Source organism: Equus asinus, chromosome 17 (genome assembly GCF_041296235.1).
Source record: "Equus asinus isolate D_3611 breed Donkey chromosome 17, EquAss-T2T_v2, whole genome shotgun sequence".
NCBI classification, from domain to species: domain Eukaryota; kingdom Metazoa; phylum Chordata; class Mammalia; order Perissodactyla; family Equidae; genus Equus; species Equus asinus.
Genome location: NC_091806.1, coordinates 23,321,784 through 23,340,308, shown reverse-complemented (window position 1 = coordinate 23,340,308; position 18,525 = coordinate 23,321,784). Strand labels below are relative to the sequence as shown.

Below are 18,525 nucleotides of genomic sequence, written 5' to 3'. Positions count from 1 at the left end.
TGAAGGTGTTTCATGACAAAATAGACAGATATTAGTAGCACCCACCTATCTCACATTGGAAGGGCATGACATATTCCTTCTAATTCTGTTTGTGTCTGCTGAAATTTTTTTTCTTCTTCTTCTCCCCAAAGCCCCCTAGTACATAGTTGTGTCTTCTAGTTGTAGGCCCTTCTGGTTGTGCTATGTCGCACGCCCCCTCAGTGTGACCTGATGAGCGGTGCCATGTCCGTGCCCAGGATCCGAACCAGCAAAACCCTGGGCCGCTGAAGCCGAGTGAGCGTACTTAACCACTCAGCCGCGGGGCTGGTCTTGGTGAAAATTTTCGGTAATCATGCTAGAGTTAATTGAAATTGTAAGAAAATAGGAGTTCAGAGAATCTTTTGATTACCTGGTTCAGCCTCTTTGGTTTAGGTAATTGTAATGGCATCTTCAGGCTTACAGTGTCATTTTTTTCTTCTCCCTAATGGATTTTAGAAAGAACGGTAAGGGAATAGAAAAATCCTAGTAGATGAAAAACAACTTTTAAAAAATCATTCTGGTTAAAGTTCTGCTCAGGAACAATTTAGAAATTGGAAATCAGGAAATAAATGCTTTAATGATAGAAAATCTGTTTTATATTGATGTCTGATGAGATCTGGAACATTTAATTATTCTTAGTTGCTGAATTCTTCCGTGAATTAGTCATTATCCAAAAAGCTGAGGACTATAAAGATTTGTGAATAGACTTTTTATATTTTTGGTACTGTTCTTAAACTTTCCAGAAAAACTAGCAAGCTGGGATATGATTTGTTTTCTTATATGCTTCATATTTTACTCTGTATATAGTTTTATCTTTCAGCACAGTGAGTTTCTAGAGGAAATTCAATCAATAGCATCTATGACAGATTAACAATGGGTACAGTATTTTGTGTTTCTCCTTCCATTGAAAGATGGCAAGTCTCCTCTTGAATCTGAGTTTGCCTTAGAGATTTGCTTGATCGTAGAATGTTGCAGAGGAATATTCTGGGACTTCTAAGACTGGTTCATAAGAACACTTGCAGCTTCCATCTGGGCCTCCTGGAACACTTGCCCTTGAAACTGAGCCATGATGCTGTGAGGAAGCCCAACAAGCCCCAGGGAGTGGGCTAGCCAACAGCCCCAGATGAACTCCCAGCTGACAGCTCCCACCAGCTCGACAGTCACGTAAGTGAGCCATCTTGGAAACTATCCTTCACACCAGTTGGGCTGCTGATGCTTCATGGGATCATGATGAGCCCGCCCTGCCAAACTCTGCCCAAATTGTAAATTTGTGAGCCAAAAACATGACTGTTTTTATTTTAAGCCATCAAATTCTGGAATGATTTGTTATAGAGCAATAGATTACAAAACAGCCTGCGTCTCCTGGACTGATTTCTGAATCAATAGAAAAATAAGACAAAAGAATCAAGAGAATGGAAAACTAAAATAGTTTCTGATTTTCGGTAGTGGTTAGGTTAGAGGATTTGTCTTCGTTTTAGCACTAAAGTTAGTTTGCTGAGAAGAATCTTGAGTTTCTGAATTTTCCCACCTGAAGCAAAGTTGAATTCTGTGGATGCAGGTTACTGCCTCCCACTGTTTCAGGGAAAGAAAGGAGGAGAAAGATACTAAATCCTCCATGCTCCAGCCATTTGATAGATCAGATTCACTCACTGGAGAAACTTAGATCAATGACTATCACCACCAATCAGATAATTCACTCCACAGTTGTACAGAGAAATAAGAGTGTTCCGAGAGTTCAGTAGTATTTGGGGATAAATCCTCCTCATGAAAACCAGAGAACTGTGTTAAAGGCATCCTCCTCTTCCACTGAGTAAGAATTAAGAGAAGCTGTTCAGGGAGAATTTGTTTCAAATCCCAACTTGGCAACTTAATGGGCATGCGTCTTGGGTCAAGTGACTTAACCACTTTGAGCCTTAGTTTCCTCATCTATAAAATGGGGACATTAGCGCCTAACTTTTTGGTTCGAATGCATAGTGAGGACACAGAAGAGTGCTACCGTTGTTTGCAGTTGTAAGAAGTTAGTAGGATCTTTGTGCTTAAAATTTTAGGCATCCTAAAAGGAATCCCAAAAGAAAAATACCATAGACCTAGCCAAGTGGTTATTATTTATTTGCATTCCTGATAGCTAATTTTCCATATGAAAGAATGTGATCACAATGTAGTTAAGGCTGTCTTCCAGGGGTGATGACTGTGCTGGGGAAACGGGAGGTTTGTATAGCTATACATCTCCATACCGAAAGATAGCTGAACAAAGATATGCTTACTTAAATATCGCCAGACCACGCGATCTATCAGGAACACTGAGGCAGCTTAATAGATTATCAAAGCACAGAAATGCAATTAAGGAAACATGTTGTCTTCAGAAGGTTTGTTAAGATACCTGTGTGTGTGTGTGTGGTGTGTGTGTGTGTGTGTGTGTGTGCATCTTGTGACTGAGGATTTCAAATTCTTGATTTCTCCAGACTTTATGCAGATTCAAATTTGATGATTCATGTAAAGATCCAACCCAAGTTCATCTCCATGATGCTCACTCATCCACATCCAGACAAACACATGTATCTTTCTTTGCTTTGTGCCAGTACCAACAAACTTACTCTTAACTAAGAAGATCTGAGTGTTTCAAGAGTGTTAGTTTTATCACTCAAAGGAAGGCCCTCAAAGATGTCAGGTACATTCATGATAGCCTCGATCTTATCCAGCACGGAGCTGGTTCTCAATAAATGTTTTCTTGAATTAATTTTAGAATATTTCATAATATCCCATTTATAGTCAAAATGTTATCAAAATTCAAACTTGCATTTTTCTGTCTTCTTTAGCTAGAAAGATGTTGGTTCTCTGCTGGCATTGAGAACATCAAACATAGTGTTCAAATTCTGTTATTTATTAGAAATCAGAATTGTGTATTTCAGAGCTTAAAAGAAGGTATGGCAGAATCCTGAGAGGAAATGGGGAAGGAAGGTGTTCTGATTCTGAGTTTGTGAGTGGTTAGATACTGGGGCCTGTTAGAATCTACATATGGGGATCTTTAGCAGCATGTAGGATACTGGAACCAATAGAAAATGGAAAGGGTAGACATGGGCAAACCTAGAGCCACGGAGCAGACTAGAGGATCATTCCAGACTGCACAGTGCAGGAGATAACACTCCCAGGGATGTTGCAACTTTGCTTTGACCGCGTAAGTGTTTTCAAAACAAAAGCCACTAGTCTTCCAGTCAATCAGGCATCCCAGCGGCCAAGGAGATTAAGCATCCCATTTACAACCCTGGACATTTGTAAACACTAGGGTCTCCCTGGATATCTAGTCAAGAAGTGAGTAGCAATTGGTTTAGACTTGCTACTGTCACTTTGCGTGGACAGGGAACTGAAGTTACCATACGAATTGGTGGGAGGAAGGAGGGTGAGTACGTGTCCCTGTCACATGTAATAAGTAGGCCATTATTTCCAGAGAAACTGAACCATAAAATATTGTCACCAAAGTAATGTGACAGTGCCAGGTTAGAATAAAAAGCCAGAAATGATAACCTGGCCCAGATCACTACACCATAGATAACATCTGTAGCAGGGAAAAAAGATTAGCAAATTAATAACTGACACTGTTATTTACACCTCAGGCAAATGCATATATTTTCAACATATTTTTAGAACGTATATTATACTAGGTCATCAATTGCATTAAAAATGAAATATAATATAGACTTCACAGGCATTGTGAATTCTGTGAGACTTACCATTCAAGCAGAGAGTCCTCTCACGGACTCATTCTGCAACTAATGGCATTTATTGCATTCTTACAATGGAGCAGACACGGTACTTGGCGCTTGCTTGTAGGCGTGAGGAACTGGGATTAATATACGACTTAGACCTGCAACTAAGATATACAGCTATGTACGAGGGGTGGGTTTGGGAAATAAAGCAGAAAAAAAAAAAAGTTGGCAAAAGTTGTTAAAAAAAATACACGACTTAGGATACTAAAATTTAGTCTTAAAATTGAAGGTAATTCGGGTACTTACTAAATATTCTTATTGCACACATAATTGCCATTGCTCTTGATCTTAAAGGGTTACAAAAATAACAGGATCATTTTGAAGGACTAATGGCCATGTCTCATGCCTCACCTTTCCAATCATACCTTCAAATCTGATATCTTGAGGCCTCATCAAGTTGACTAACAGAGAGTCAAGTGATTTCCAGGAAATACATCCCTCAAAATTTTCTGAGGATTCCAAGGGGTCTTGCACGGGTAACTTGAATATGCTGTTAAAGCCAACGGCAGTTTTTACATTCAGGAAGAGTTCCACAATGGGCCAGAGAGCATAGCTGTCCTATGCATGTATTCAGAGAGAGTGATACCACTAATACCTAACATTTACTGAGTGCTTACAATGTACCAGGCCCTATTAGATACACTCGCCTAATATTTATTCATTTTCTTCCCACAAAACCCTATGAAGTAGATCCAACTATTATTATATTTTACAGACAGGGAAATTGAGGTACAGGAAGCTGAAGTAACTTGCCTGGATCACTTATCTTGGAAGAGGCTGAATCAATTCAAATCTAGACATTCTGGGACCTGGACCTGACTTCTTAACTAGGTACTCTGCAATGTGTGACGTGGGGCCTGCTGTGAGGTTTGATGCTGCTGCTTTCCTTCTGCTGAATTGTTACTTGATGTTCCACTGAATTGTGGTCCACACTGTCCTCACCCCTGTTTGGCTTGCCCATCTCTGAGTTGTTCAAGGCTGCAGCTCACCCTGCTGCCGGCATGCTGTTTACCATAGGTAAACCCTTTTTTCCTCTTGGACCAGCCTTGTCCCAGAGATTCAGTAATTTCGCCGATGCGTTGCATCACAGGGTAGGGGAGAAGGGACAGGGTAGTAGGAAAGGCTGCACAGGAGGAGTTGACAAGCGCGACCCTAATTTGAACCTGGAAGCACAGACCCCATGTGTTAGCACACCCTAACATTCAAGCCTTGTTGCCGAATCTGGTTAATTCAAGCCAATTGCTTAATTACTTGTACTGATTTTATCTTGGGAGATCACACATTTGTTTATTCCCCAAGTGTGGACACATTTTAAGGTGTTCTCCCCTGCCATGGGACTATGGAGCCAATTTGAAATCAGAGATGTAGCTAGACCCAGAAGTGTATCTTGGGATTCACAAGACTTTCGGGGGAGGATTGTACAACTTCATATGATTGCCTGCCATAAAATAAGTTATATCCAGTTACTAAGGAAACCAATGACCAAATATTAAAAAGCACATTCATGAAACGACAATGTATGTGCCTTTTTATGAAAACATTAAATATTAATATCTAGGAGCAAATCTGATAAGTATCATAATTTCAAACTCATTACGAACATAAATGATGTTCCAAAATGTACAAAAACCGCAGAAGGATATGAAAACATCTGATTTCTATGGTGATCAAGTCAGAGAAACTACTACTTTTACTGCGGTTTGTTGCCTACATTTGTGATTGAAGAAGATGCTCAGTCTCACTTACAGACGCCTGAAGATAAGAAGAAAATATTTTTCCACTGAAGTTCAACACACCCTGAATTCTATCATGGACTTCCTTAGGTGACATCTATGTACCAAAACTTGACATGTCATCTTCTACTAGAGGATGGACTGTGTCCCCTATATGGTAGCTTGGAAGAAGAGAATATAAGTTCATTGATAAATAGGGGCAGACTTTGGAAAAAGATACTGTGAGTCCTGCAAAACTGATTAGAAAGGACAGTGAATAGGGAGTTTTAGGTTTTGGTTCTAGTTTCAATTCTGCCATTAACCATCAGGGAGACTTTGGGCAAAGAAATTCTCTTCTCAGATCTTATCAGGAAAATAAAGATATTGGAGCCACTGATCTCTCAGGAACTTCTCTGATTTCACATTCTATTATTCCGAAAGTCTTTTCTTTTATTTGATTCCATGTTACCCATATTTATTCCTTTATGATATTAAATTAGAACAGAAAAATGTCATTTCATTTGCCAAACTGTTTCCCCAGGATATTCTTCACTTCAGAATTTACCTCTTCTTTTCCTCCAGGAATAAGGACATTATCTGAAATAAATGTTCCTTGCCTTGAATGAAAGTATTTATCAGCTAAAGGAGATTTTGCATCAACTTAGGACAAAAGCAAACTTAGACGTGAAATAAGCTATTTTCTCAGCTATGTGATTTTTACATTCCTTTCACTTTTTTATTTTTATTTTTTTTTTTTAAAGATTTTATTATTTCCTTTTTCTCCCCAAAGCCCCCCAGTACATAGTTGTATATTCTTCGTTGTGGGTCCTTCTAGTTGTGGCATGTGGGACGCCGCCTCAGCGTGGTCTGATGAGCAGTGCCATGTCCGCGCCCAGGATTCGAACCAACGAAACACTGGGCCGCCTGCAGCGGAGTGCGCGAACTTAACCACTCAGCCACGGGGCCAGCCCCCACTTTTTTAATTTTTGAGTTTTAAGAGATTGTTTTCTCGTAGCCTGAATTCTCTTTTGAAGAATTCTGCAGTGAAACCATAACTAATAATAATAATAATAGTAAAATGGAAATGAACCAAACAAAATTAGCTTGCTGCTTTACTTTTCATTTTTATGAGAAGGTCAAGGAAATAATTCTTGATGATACTCAAGCAATGGATGGTCCAAGGCGAGGCTTCTCAACCACAGGGAGATAAGAGGATCTACCGTATGGAAACACAAATATCAGTCAGTCATTTGGGTTCTTGGGTTGTCTCCTGTCTGAGTGTGGCTCTTTATGAAATGAAATATAGCTTAAAACGAAGAGTACAGATGCGAAACGCCTAGTGCAATGCTTTGCACACATGAAGGCTGAGAGAGGGGCAGGGAACTGGAAACCCTATGGGAATTTTACTGCTTCTTGGTGTTGGCCTCAAAGAATTTGGGCTTTCTTGGGTGCCATTTACATACATCCTGTCACATAAGTAAAGTCCCCATTAGTAAAAGTTGCCCTTAGTCTCATTACTCACTCTCTCTCTAGAGCCAGATGTTGACTCCAGAAAGTATGCAAAGTTTATAGGAATTTCAGATTCATTGCTGCAAACTTGAAATCTTTCCTCTTTGAAGCTGCCATCATCTTCATACCCCTTACTTTCTCTTTTCCTTTGGGTCCTCTAACAAGTCGATTGAAAGATAAATCCAGCTCACTAGGTACTCGTACATATAGAAACATGATAAATATTTATTGAAAAGATACCTTTGGGTTTCTGATCTGGAACTTCTGATTTGTGACCCTACATGTAAAGAGCTTGGAAGTTTTCTTTCTGGTCTAACAACAAGTAAGAAGATGAATAAACTGAAGAAAATCAACAACTCTTCTTAGCTCTTCCAGAGAAGTGAGGTCACAGGACAAGGCATTGCCCCCCTCCAAAATTGGAGAGATAGAGAGGCAATTCAGAAAATTGTTAACTTACCAGAGAAGAAACTCTCGAGCAGAAAACTCTTTGGGAACAAGTACAGGGCAGGAAAACCTAAACTATAATTGAAAAATTGCTGGAAGCTCAGTGTGGAAAAGTCTGAGAATTAAGAACTCCATGAGGGACAAGGAAGGTCCCTACGCTTATGTGAGTTTTACCTCTAGGAGCTCTGGCAGGATTTCACAGTGAATATTGGAGGAAAATTCTCTCATGTTTCTGGTAAGGAGACAGGAAAAGGAACCATTTTGAAATATGTTAGGGCATTTTGTTCGTCTTAAAAAAGCTTGTGCTTAAGAGAAACTACTTTACCAGAATCCTAACCTATTGAGGTTCTATCAGAGTCTAACTACCTGGGGAAGGGATTTCCCAGCCCTCTTTTGCCATCTTGTCCCCCCTAAGGGGGAGGTAGAATTAAGAAGCACTTGTGAAGTTCACAGCCCAACAGCACAGGCTCACTAAAAGACTAAGACCTGCTTACAGGACTAAGAAACGCTTCCCTTCCCCTCGTACCTTGCCACCACGTCACTAAAGCCCTATTTACTGGGGTTCTTCTTATCCATTCTGTCACGTCCTGCTTTCAACAAGAAGTTAGAAGGCATAATAAACGGCAAAAAACAAACACACTTTGTAGAGACAGAGAGAGCATCCGAACCAGACTCAGAAATCAGAGGGATGTTGGGATTATCAGACCAAGAATTTAAAACAACTTTGGTTAGTATGCTAAGGTCTTTAATGTGAAAGGTAGATAGAATACAAGAACAGATAGATAATTTAAAAAAGAGATGGAAATCTTAAGAAAGACTCAAAAAGAAATGCTAGAGATAAAAAACACCATAATAGAAATGAAAATGTCTTTTACAGGCTCAGTAATAGACCAAACATGGCTGAGGAAAGAATCTCTGAAGTTCAAGATATGTCAATAGAAACTTCTAAAACTGAAAAACAAACAGAAAAATGATTGGAAAAAATATAGAACAGAATATCCAAGAAGTGCGGGGCAATTACAAAAGGTGTAACATATGTGTAACGGGAATACCAAAAGGAGAAGAGAGACAGAAAGGAAGAGAAGAAATAGTTGAAGCAAAAATGACTGAGAATTTCCCAAAATTAATCTCAGACATCAAGCCACAGATCCAGGAAATTCAGAGAACACTAAGCAGGATGAATACCAAGAAAACGACACACAGGCATATCGTATTCAAGCTGCAGAAGATCAAAGATGGAGAAAACATTTTGAAAGAATCCAGAGAGGGAAAAAAACATGCCTTACTTATAGAGAAGCAAAGATAAGAAACACATGTGACTTCTCTTTAGAAATCATGGAAGCAAGAAGAAGTAGGAATGAAATACTTAAAATGCTGAGAGAAAAGAGCTATAATTGTACTTCCTGAATGTTCTATTTAGGAGTATGCAAACTTGAATTTGCAATAAGGACCATGGAGTTAGTCAGAACTGGGTTTGAATTCCGCCTTTGCAGTAGATGATTACAAAAATGACCACAGTTGTTCTTGCTTTTGTAGACCTGTGCCCTTTGCAGCCCTTCCTATCTATTTTCCAACCCTTGAAGCTGAGCTGGCATACTGACTTGCTTTTACTAACAGAGAGTGGTAGAAAGCATGGAGTCAGTTCCAAGCAGAGCCCTCAAGAGGTCTTGCACATATCTGTGGGCTCTCTACAGACTGCCTACAGAGACTCTGTCTCATGTAAACGGAGCTGAGTCAGCTCAGTTGTTCCAGCTGAGTCCCAGAGATGAGACAGACCAGCCGAGATCAGCAAGGCTGCCTACTTGACCCACAGCTGACTTGAGATGCATGAGGAATCCCTAAAAGAACAGAGGAACTGCCCAGTCAAAGCAAACCAGAGTCAATCTGAAGAATGGGAGCTAAGTAAATGATGATTGTTTTAAGCTAGTAAGTTTCGATGTGGTTTGTTATGCATTGTTACTATGTTAGTAACTATCTGATACAGTCTTTGTCACTTACCAACTGCGTCCTTGCACAACACACTGCTCTCAAAATCTAGGTTTCTTCCTCTTTTAATTGAAGTTAATATTAAGACATATCTCATAGGATTATTGTGAGATGACGTGACGGGATGTATGTAAGTGCACAGAGGAGGAGCTCATTATGAGCTAGTTGTTACTATTATTTTCTTCCCCACTGTGAATGAACCACTGTCAACAAGGCTTCTGTCAGAGGCCTTTTGCTCTTCCTGACTGATGCTTTGGGTCTGAGCTCCCTTTTGTGCAACAAATAAATCCAAAAATATTGCCTTACCAGAACATGGTGCAGTTAAGTCAGGAACTCTGAAATTGGATAGTCAGTTCAAATCCCTGATATACTATTTTCCAGCTTTGTGAACTTGGATAACTTAATTTTTCCAGGCCTCAGTTTCTTCACTTATAAAATGGGGCTAATAATAATACTTGCCTCCCTCAGTTGTTACTAACATTATCAAATGACACACATCTAAAGGGCTCGGAGCTATGCTTGATACGCAGTAAGCATTCAGAAGTACTTGGTAAATATTATATATTACTGTCATTATCATTATCATCATTATTATTATTATTATTATTGAGATTTTAGAATTTTCTGGAGGTCAGTCAAATCCCAGGCTTGCCCCATGTGAAATTCTGCAAGAGTTTCTGCATTAAGCAGAGAAGTATTCAGTCACTGCTCAGCCGTCCATAGGTTGGTGGCCATTCACTAGAGTTCAGCCATCTGGCAGGAAGCTGGTGGATGCTCTGAGTCTTTACATGCTGTCATAGTGAACAACTGGTCCAGAAAAAACAGACTATAAAGATTCCGAAGGGAGCCAAGAATGAGAAATGAGAACAACCCATGGCACTGAGCAAATGGCACTAGCTAATATGGATATGAACTTGAGTTCAGCCTCTGAATAAAGAACTAAAAGCCAAAAAATACAACTGCTAATGGGACTAGGCTGGTTTGGAGGGAGCTGGACCCAGAATCCAGCTAAGCCGAAGGGTTTGAACCTTTATGATGGACTATAACATTGTCGGAAAAATTCACTGATGTAGCTTTAAAAGGAGGCACTTTATACTTAGTGGTATGAAATATAAGGGAGGGGTTATTTTTGGTGTTAAGAATAATAGGCTTTTAAGTCTGACAGAACTGGGTTTGATTTCTGTCTTTCTCATTTCACTGCTGTGTGACCTTGGACAAGTTTCTCCATCCCTCTGAGTTTCAGTTTCTTCATTTATAAAATTAGGATAATAATTCCTCTCTGATAGAGCTAATGAAAGGACTAAGTCACGTAAATGTGAAAGAGCTTAACAGGGTCTGGCACCTGATAAGCACTTAAAAAATGCTATGTGTTACTGTTATTATTGTTTTTAATGAAACACCATCTGCCAACATTTTTGTATTGCCAGAATCTCCTTCTTGGGTTACCATTTTCTCTTGCCTCGTATGCCCTGGTTTGATCTTTCACTTCTTTTATGCACTCCACAGAGCTTTTGACATCTGCCCTTCTGATATCCAACTAATGACTGGGACATCACACAACTCATTGATCACCTCCTGGGCTGACTTTGACATTGGGCATCTGCATCATTTTTACTCGCTTGTTCAAGGTTTTCATTTCATTATGCCCTATCCCTGAGAGTGGACAAGAGGTCAGAGAAATCAATGAGTCCTAAGGGGTCGTCTAAGGTTGAGAGATGCTGTCAGGAAGACAAGGAGTGGGTCAACAAGGGCAGGGGGGCAGAGAGTGAGATATTAACTGGCAATGTGGAATGAGTGCTTTTCTAAAAGGACTAAGAAACATTTTCTCTAAGTGTTTTATACTGTGAACTAGGTTAAGTCAGACATGGGCTCTTAAATTAGGGACAGAAGTTTGGTTTACTTCGTGTTCAGGGATTTTTCTCTGCTTTTTTCAAGTTGATTATGATAATTAAAAAAAAAGGCAAGTTAGGATACGGGGCTTCTCAGGCCATGATAATACAAAGAAATAGGCTTTTCTATACAGTTGATTTGATTTCCTTCCCTCCTTCTCTTCCACTCTGCCACATTATCTCTTTTGAAACTGGATTATCAGAGCTTGTTTTCAGGTTCAATCCCATTAACTCCAATTTTCTTCTTTTAGTTGTAGGTGCCAGGCAGTCTCTGAGGAGTTGTTGATAGATGAAGAAAGAGTCCTGTTCACAACCAAGAAAGCAAGGTACCAGTGAGATTCATTGTGGGCCAACAGTGTCACCTTTCTACAAAAAGATACGATTCGTATAACCGGGTCAACCCATCATCATTCTCAGAGCAACAACAAACTTCCCTCAGGATCAAAGATGATCACTTCAAGGTTTTGGAACTGTGCATTACTGTGCTGAAATAACGATGAAGCTCATACATGTAAAAATAGATGGATTAGGTAGAAAACATAGTTTTATTTCCACTTCAACTATAACATTCCTTCCCTGATTTTCTAAGAGTTGTGCCTCTGCAGCACGGTCTGGGGATTTATTCATTTTTTACACTGTGTTTCTCTCTGGTGTATTTCTCTTGCAGGACTTCTGGGAATTTGGGAAATAATGAAATTTGGTTCCGTATGATGTTCATAGACAAATGCAATGGTAACTAAGGATGTGTCACTGCTTTATATTAAAATGCATCATTTCTTTGCTTTTAACCGAGGGGTGTTTCTTGTAGGATATGCTAATTCCAAGACAGATAATCATAATAAAATTTTGTCAAATGCCACAGCTGAGAGAGTTCCTATAAAACAAATGAAGGTTCTCACTAGCCCATTGTCATTCAGGCATGTTCTCTAAGTCCTGCTCCTCAACCTCAGTTTTGGTGGATGACTTGGGCTGAACACATCCACGTGCCTGTTGAATAGTGACATAGCTTCTTCGGGGTTTCAGTTTCTTTATCTACAAAATAAGGATATTAGTAGTGCTCTTTCAGAGGGTAGTTTTGAAGAGAAAATGAGATAATCTATGTCAAGTAATGACATACAGGTAATACTCCCCTGATAAATGATAGGTATTATTACTACTATTGTCAGTGAACATAAGTGAGGCCATCTTGTTACACTAAATGACCCCAGCCCCTCCTCTGTGTGACTACTCGCTGCTCTGCACATATAAAAAATTCACATGCTCTCCTGATTTATGGTCTCCGCTTACATATGTACTCCCTTATAGCTTGATAATTTAAAACTTTCTTCTATGAATTTCTCTCTAGGAACAGACTGACCACAGGTGGGAGACACACCTACAAGATATTCATCATCACTGACAGAAGAAAAGAACAATGAAAGACCCTGGAATCCGTCATGCCTGAAGGCTGACATTTCTAAACCCTCTCCTTACTGTCCACTTTCCCTATATAATTGCTTCAAGATTCTGTAATCCTTGAAGATGGTTTTTTTGAGACATTAGTCTACCATCTTCCTGATTATGCTGGCTCATAAAATTAAAACTTCCTTTCTCCATTCCTAACTTGTTGTAATTAATTGACTCAGATTATGGGGAGAAAAGTGAACCCATTGCTCAGTTTCACTGTCAATTCAACTTATGGTTGATTGATACATAATTGAAAGGTCATTGGCTTTAGTTAGAGATGCAGTGTGTAGCCTTACAGCAGATTGGAATTACACAGTTTAGCTGGAGATTGAGTTGATCCTTACTGGTGGGACTAGTAAGAGAAATTGCACCCCCCAAAAAAATCATTTTAGAAGGAAATGCTAGCTTGTCCAGATATTTCTGAGTAATTCATATGGGCTATTCCATTGTAAACATATTTTAAAGCTCTACTTTGTAAAAACTGTAGCTTTTATCTTCTTGAAAGCACAGTTTTAACTCTCAGAGCTTAACTTGGTAAACTTGACAGTAATGACCAAGTTGGTAACATTTTCACACTAATCTAATCTGGAAAGTGCCTCTTTCCTCAGATAATTTTAGCTATTTGGCTTGAAAAGTAAACTAGGGAATAAGCTATTCTATTCACAACATTGCTGTGTGGTGGTTCAGAGCACCCACTTAGGTAATAATAATCGTATTACTATACAGATATTCTATCCTCAAAAGCGGGCTAGGTCTTAGGGAAATAAAATCGTTTCTCTGCCCTCAAGGAATTTACAGTCTTGTGGACAGAGGTACTAATAAAGATTGTCATGTAGCAGGAGACAGACTACAATCAAGTCTTGTACAGATACAAATAGGAAGAAGGAAAAACAAGGTTTGACTTAGACACAACTAAAAGTTATGTTATAGGAGCATAAAATTATATATTTTGACCCAGAAAGGATTTTGGAAAATATCAAATCTAATTAAAGTAGGCGTCATTTAAAACCATGGCTAAAACCTCAGAAACAGCAGGAAAACTCTTTGAGACTAGAAATGTCCTTATTGTGTCTCTTCGTTTTTCTTTATGTCAGTGTAATAAAGGGCTTCTGCTTTCAAGAGAAGGAGAAAACTATGTGCTACCACCAGGGTCATGGTGAGCTTTCAGGGGCCAGAGTGGTCAGAATTCATTGAGAGCATCTTAGGCGAGAGATGGAACACCATCGGCTCCAGAAGGCAACTGGGTTCCTTTACAATGAGCTGCCCAGTGAATGGTGAATAAAATGAACTGCCCTTCCTTTTCTTTCTGTGTATTGTTGTTGGTTATTACTTTTTACTCATTGATTTATGGTCTTTGGCTCACATTTCTGGTTCATCTCTTAGACTTCAGATTTATATCTCCTTTCCGTAGTGGCTCTTGATGGTTCCTTGTGGAATCATCATCATCCCAATGAACTCTTGAAGGCCTGCCCTCACATCTCTAATCCTCACACACTCCATCCAGAGTAGGTTTTATCACCAGTTTATAAAAGAAAAAAAATTAAGTGACTTGCTCAAAGTCTTACAGTAAGGGGCTGAGCAGATATTTGAACCTGGGTACATGTAAAATTTATGGATCTTTTTCTTCCTCCTCACAGTACTACTTCTACATAAGTGACTCTCAGTGCCACCTCTGCCTGCCCCAGGCTGCTGTGTCTGACACCTAATTAGCTGCACATTCTTGTTGATGACTGAGTATATCCCGGAGTCTGCTTGTGGCAGGAACTCAGGCAGGGATGCACCATATGCTCCAACAAGAACCGCAGAGGGAGTCAGATATACAAGCCCCTGCATCAATATGAAGGCAACTTGGACAAAATCAGAATTCCCTTATTTTTGGCCTAACTTGTGATATTATGGCTGTGTCAGCCTATTATTTGGAAGTAAGACAAGCTACTTCACACAAGCCTCACCGGGCAGAGACTCACTTTCTCCTGAACGTTCTCCAGGTCAGGGGCCCGGCAAGGGCATTGCTGTTTCATTTGCTGAATGTGAAAGGCAGCCTCAGGAAGGGCATTTCCTGCTCCAGCCTCCGCTCATGCAGCCATAGTATTTACTGTCACCATTGATCACCACATATGCATGGAGAACAAACAGGTCATATGATTAGCACGGTGTGCTGGAGGCCATAATTCACGAGTGTGGGGCTAGAGTCAGCTTGGTTTATGTCTAGCCTGAACATGTAAACTGTCTCCCTCTGTCAGATATGGTGATTTCATTATGAGTGTAATGTTGAATTGTGTTTGCTGTGCATCAAGCTAATGAATAAATAAATCCAAACAGTAATTGAATTTTTTGCATTAATGATAAGCATTCCTTGTAAAGAAAAAGAAAGAACATTCAGCAGGACAATAAAAGTAGTCCAGGGTAAGGTAGCATTCTGGCATGATTTATCTTACCAGAGGGCTGCTTTGTGGTAATGAAGACGAGAGCAACTGAAGATGAAAATGCCCTTAGCATGTCTATTCCATGGAGAAGCAAAGATGGAGGAATGCAGATGTTTTCTGAGTAAGATTCCTGTCCTGTCTTCTCCGTATAAATTTTCACTTGCCTGGAATCCTCTTTGCCTGGGAGACAATGGAGTTTAGTTAGTGTGAAGACAGCTTCTGGAGACGTGGGGACCTCGTGTACTCAGTTTGTCAATTTCTAGTTCTATAGCCTTGGGAAGGTTAGTTCTTCATCATTAAAATTGGGGTAATAATCTCATTCTGGCTGTCATAAGGACTAAATTGGTTTGTTATTGTTTACTCCTGGCCAACACTCTCCAGTGGGAGTCATAGATGGGGTTACATTTTAGGGGGTGTACTGCTGAGCCAACCCCCCAGAACCTGAGACTCCAATTCCTTCAGGTCTTCCAGCATTCCTTACTACATTATGCATGGAGAATGTAATAAAAGAGCTTTCCAACTTAGCCTTTTCCCAAGACGTTTGTAACTAAGGACTGATACTCGTATGCCTCCGTAGCGACTCACATCATTTTGTGTGAACATACATGTGTCTGCACGTGCATTTTCTTTTATTAGAAGGCACGTATCGTTTATTAGATTCTCAAGCTGTTGTTTGCCCTCCAAAACGCTGAGTCCTCCTTAGTGGTGTTTAGTGTTCGACAGCAATCATAGAGGCAGAGGTCCTAGATGAGCTAGGGCTCTTGACTCTCTTCTAACATGGGTCTATGAAGCACATTTTTGTAAAATTTCAGCTCACCTGCCTTCTTTCCTTTCCTTGTCAACTCTCTCCCCGTCCCTCAGAGTAAGTTTCGTCTCCGGACTGAAATCCTGCCATGGGGATGCTGCGATACCTAGCTAGCGCCGTCATCCTTCTCACACCCTCTACTAAACTGTGTCCCTCCTCATCCTCAAAACACTGTTTAAAAATCACCTTCTTTATATTCCTCCGGTGTAAAGCCCATGCCACTGTCTTCTGTTGTGTTTCCAGCATCTAGTGCAGGGCCTACCACATAGTGGGTGGTCACAAATGTTTTTATTGCCTATGATTAACTTCCCTCAGCCTAGAACTTCTGGATCAGTGGCTCCATGTCTTCTCCTTCCTTCTTATTTTCATAGACTCTGTGCAAAGAAGAGGGTTTGTTTTACTTTCCCTTCTGCTCTAGTGGATGACCACATAGCTTTTGAATCTCAGAGATGTTTTTGGAGGACGGAGTAAAATGATGTCTAGAGTACTTAGCTTCGTGTTTAGCATGTCGCAGGAATAAATAAATGATGATTAATATTAACAGCGGTATTCCATAGTTCAGGTCTCAGTGAAGGTTAGTGTTCGTAAGTCTATGTGTTGAGTAGGAGCACTATTCCTGTCTTCGCTATGCTCCGCTGTTGTGGAGAGAACTTTCCACCCCATATTCAGCAGCGAGTGGCCAGATAGACTCCTGGCTCAGGCAGTGGAATGAACAGGCACACACACTGAAATGAAGCATATCCCTGTCAGAGGATGGGACCCTCAGGCTGTCTGCTGTCCAGCATGAGCCACAGGGAGGAGGCAACAGCTGCTTCAAATGCTTCCGGTAATTATGATGGAGGATGATTCAATTCCATGTAGGATCCAGGACCTGAAGAGAGCAATCTGGGCTAAGTCAGCATGTGCCTAATGAAATTGTTTAGCTTGGGCTGTGGCCTTACCTCCCACAAGCTGTGATCCACTGTGTTCTAACAAAGCAATCCTGGGAGGCAATGCTGCTTGGGAAGGGGAAATGATCAGTAAAATTCACTCCTTGCATCCTGCCTTCCAAATCTGTACTATGACCCAAGTGACTCGTAAGTTAGATTGGAAAATATCTTGCTCTCTGTGGCCAGAAGAGTTTCTCTCTTTAAATGGAGGAGCATGACTTCTCTAAGGTACCATCCCCACAGGAGTGGGCACTTTCTCCAAGGCTGCTGAACCAATCCCTTTAATGCTTTCTCACCATTCTATATTGCTTTTAACAGCTACCCGCGGAAAAAGAATCAGGTATATTCTCACATGGATTTCAATTAGATGCTCAGTTTATAAATGCTGCAGTGTGCCTGTCAGTGATGGGAATCTCACTCAGTATCTAAGCAACTGGATACTGAGTCTCAAAGTCTGTTTATGTGTCTCCCATTACATGACGTCTTGCCCCTTCCCTCCAAGCAGGAATTGGGTTGAGGCAAGTGATCCCTGGACACCAAATGATGGTACAGATGATTATTATAAGGTCACCTTGATTTAATCTCTTCCTATGCTTAACCAGTAGAGGAATGCTGGACACTTGTGGGAATGTGACATGGAGACATTTTGGATTTTGTGAGCTTACCCATGACAGAAAGAGAGGTGACTGCAGCCACCATGACTTGGAAAGACTAGCCTAGCAACCTCCATCAAAGACTCCTTCTTAGAGTGTGTGTCGGTTCCAGTGCATTTTGTGTGTCCATTAGCTTAGGCGTTCTGACCTATGCTATGTAGCATTCCGATGCAGATGTCTCATCAGCACGGAATATCAGCTTAGATGCTTGATGAAGACAAGTACTAGAACCGACATTGACTGACTAATAGCCTGACTTCCTATCTGGATTTGTGTGTTTGCTATGTGAATTTGATTGGCTGGAGTGGAGAGGATGAGGGGTGGTGGTGGGGGATGATTGATTTCTCTGTTGATTTAATAGAATTGATAGTTAAAAAATAAACCAAGCAAACAAACAAACTAATTTCTCTTTCAAAGCAAATCGTCTGCTTGTTGGACTGAATTTGATTAAATCGTCTGGTTGTTCTGGCATCATGTAGACAGAACACCATAATCTTATGTGTCAAGCTAATGAACATTGAAATGAATTGACGAAACAGCTGTTTCTAAAGAAGTAAACACTGAAGTGTCATGTAAATGGCAATTCCTACACAACGCCGGGTGATTTTTTTCCTTGTCCTCCGCAGGGACTGAGGAGTGAGGTTATAGGAAGTTGTCCCTACCTGTGATTTAATGACACTCTGGAAAGCTTCATCAGTGGAGCCACAGGGTGAGTTTGTTAGCCACTATCAATCGAACACTACAGTGAGCTCCTAGCAGCACATTTGCCTCTGGTGGGAGGGGAAAGGAGAAGAGAAGAGCTGGTCTGGGGCCTGTCCTTGGCATTTTGGGACTCAAGGCAGGAGTGCGAATGGAGATCTAAAGGACATGGGTCTTTAAAAGTTATAAATCAAACTTACAATTGTTTACATGAAATATGCTCCATCCTCTTCCCTTGACAAATA

The 18,525-nt window shown here is 40.4% G+C and overlaps 1 long non-coding RNA gene across 1 annotated transcript; it reads left to right on the top strand.

Moving 5' to 3' along the window:
• The first annotated feature begins 227 nt into the window (after positions 1-227).
• On the top strand, positions 228-12,643 carry LOC139040452 (uncharacterized). Its single transcript, XR_011494977.1, has 3 exons — positions 228-1,182; positions 4,498-4,613; positions 11,574-12,643. It is a non-coding gene; the product is annotated as an uncharacterized lncRNA (long non-coding RNA).
• The last annotated feature ends 5,882 nt before the right edge of the window (positions 12,644-18,525 follow it).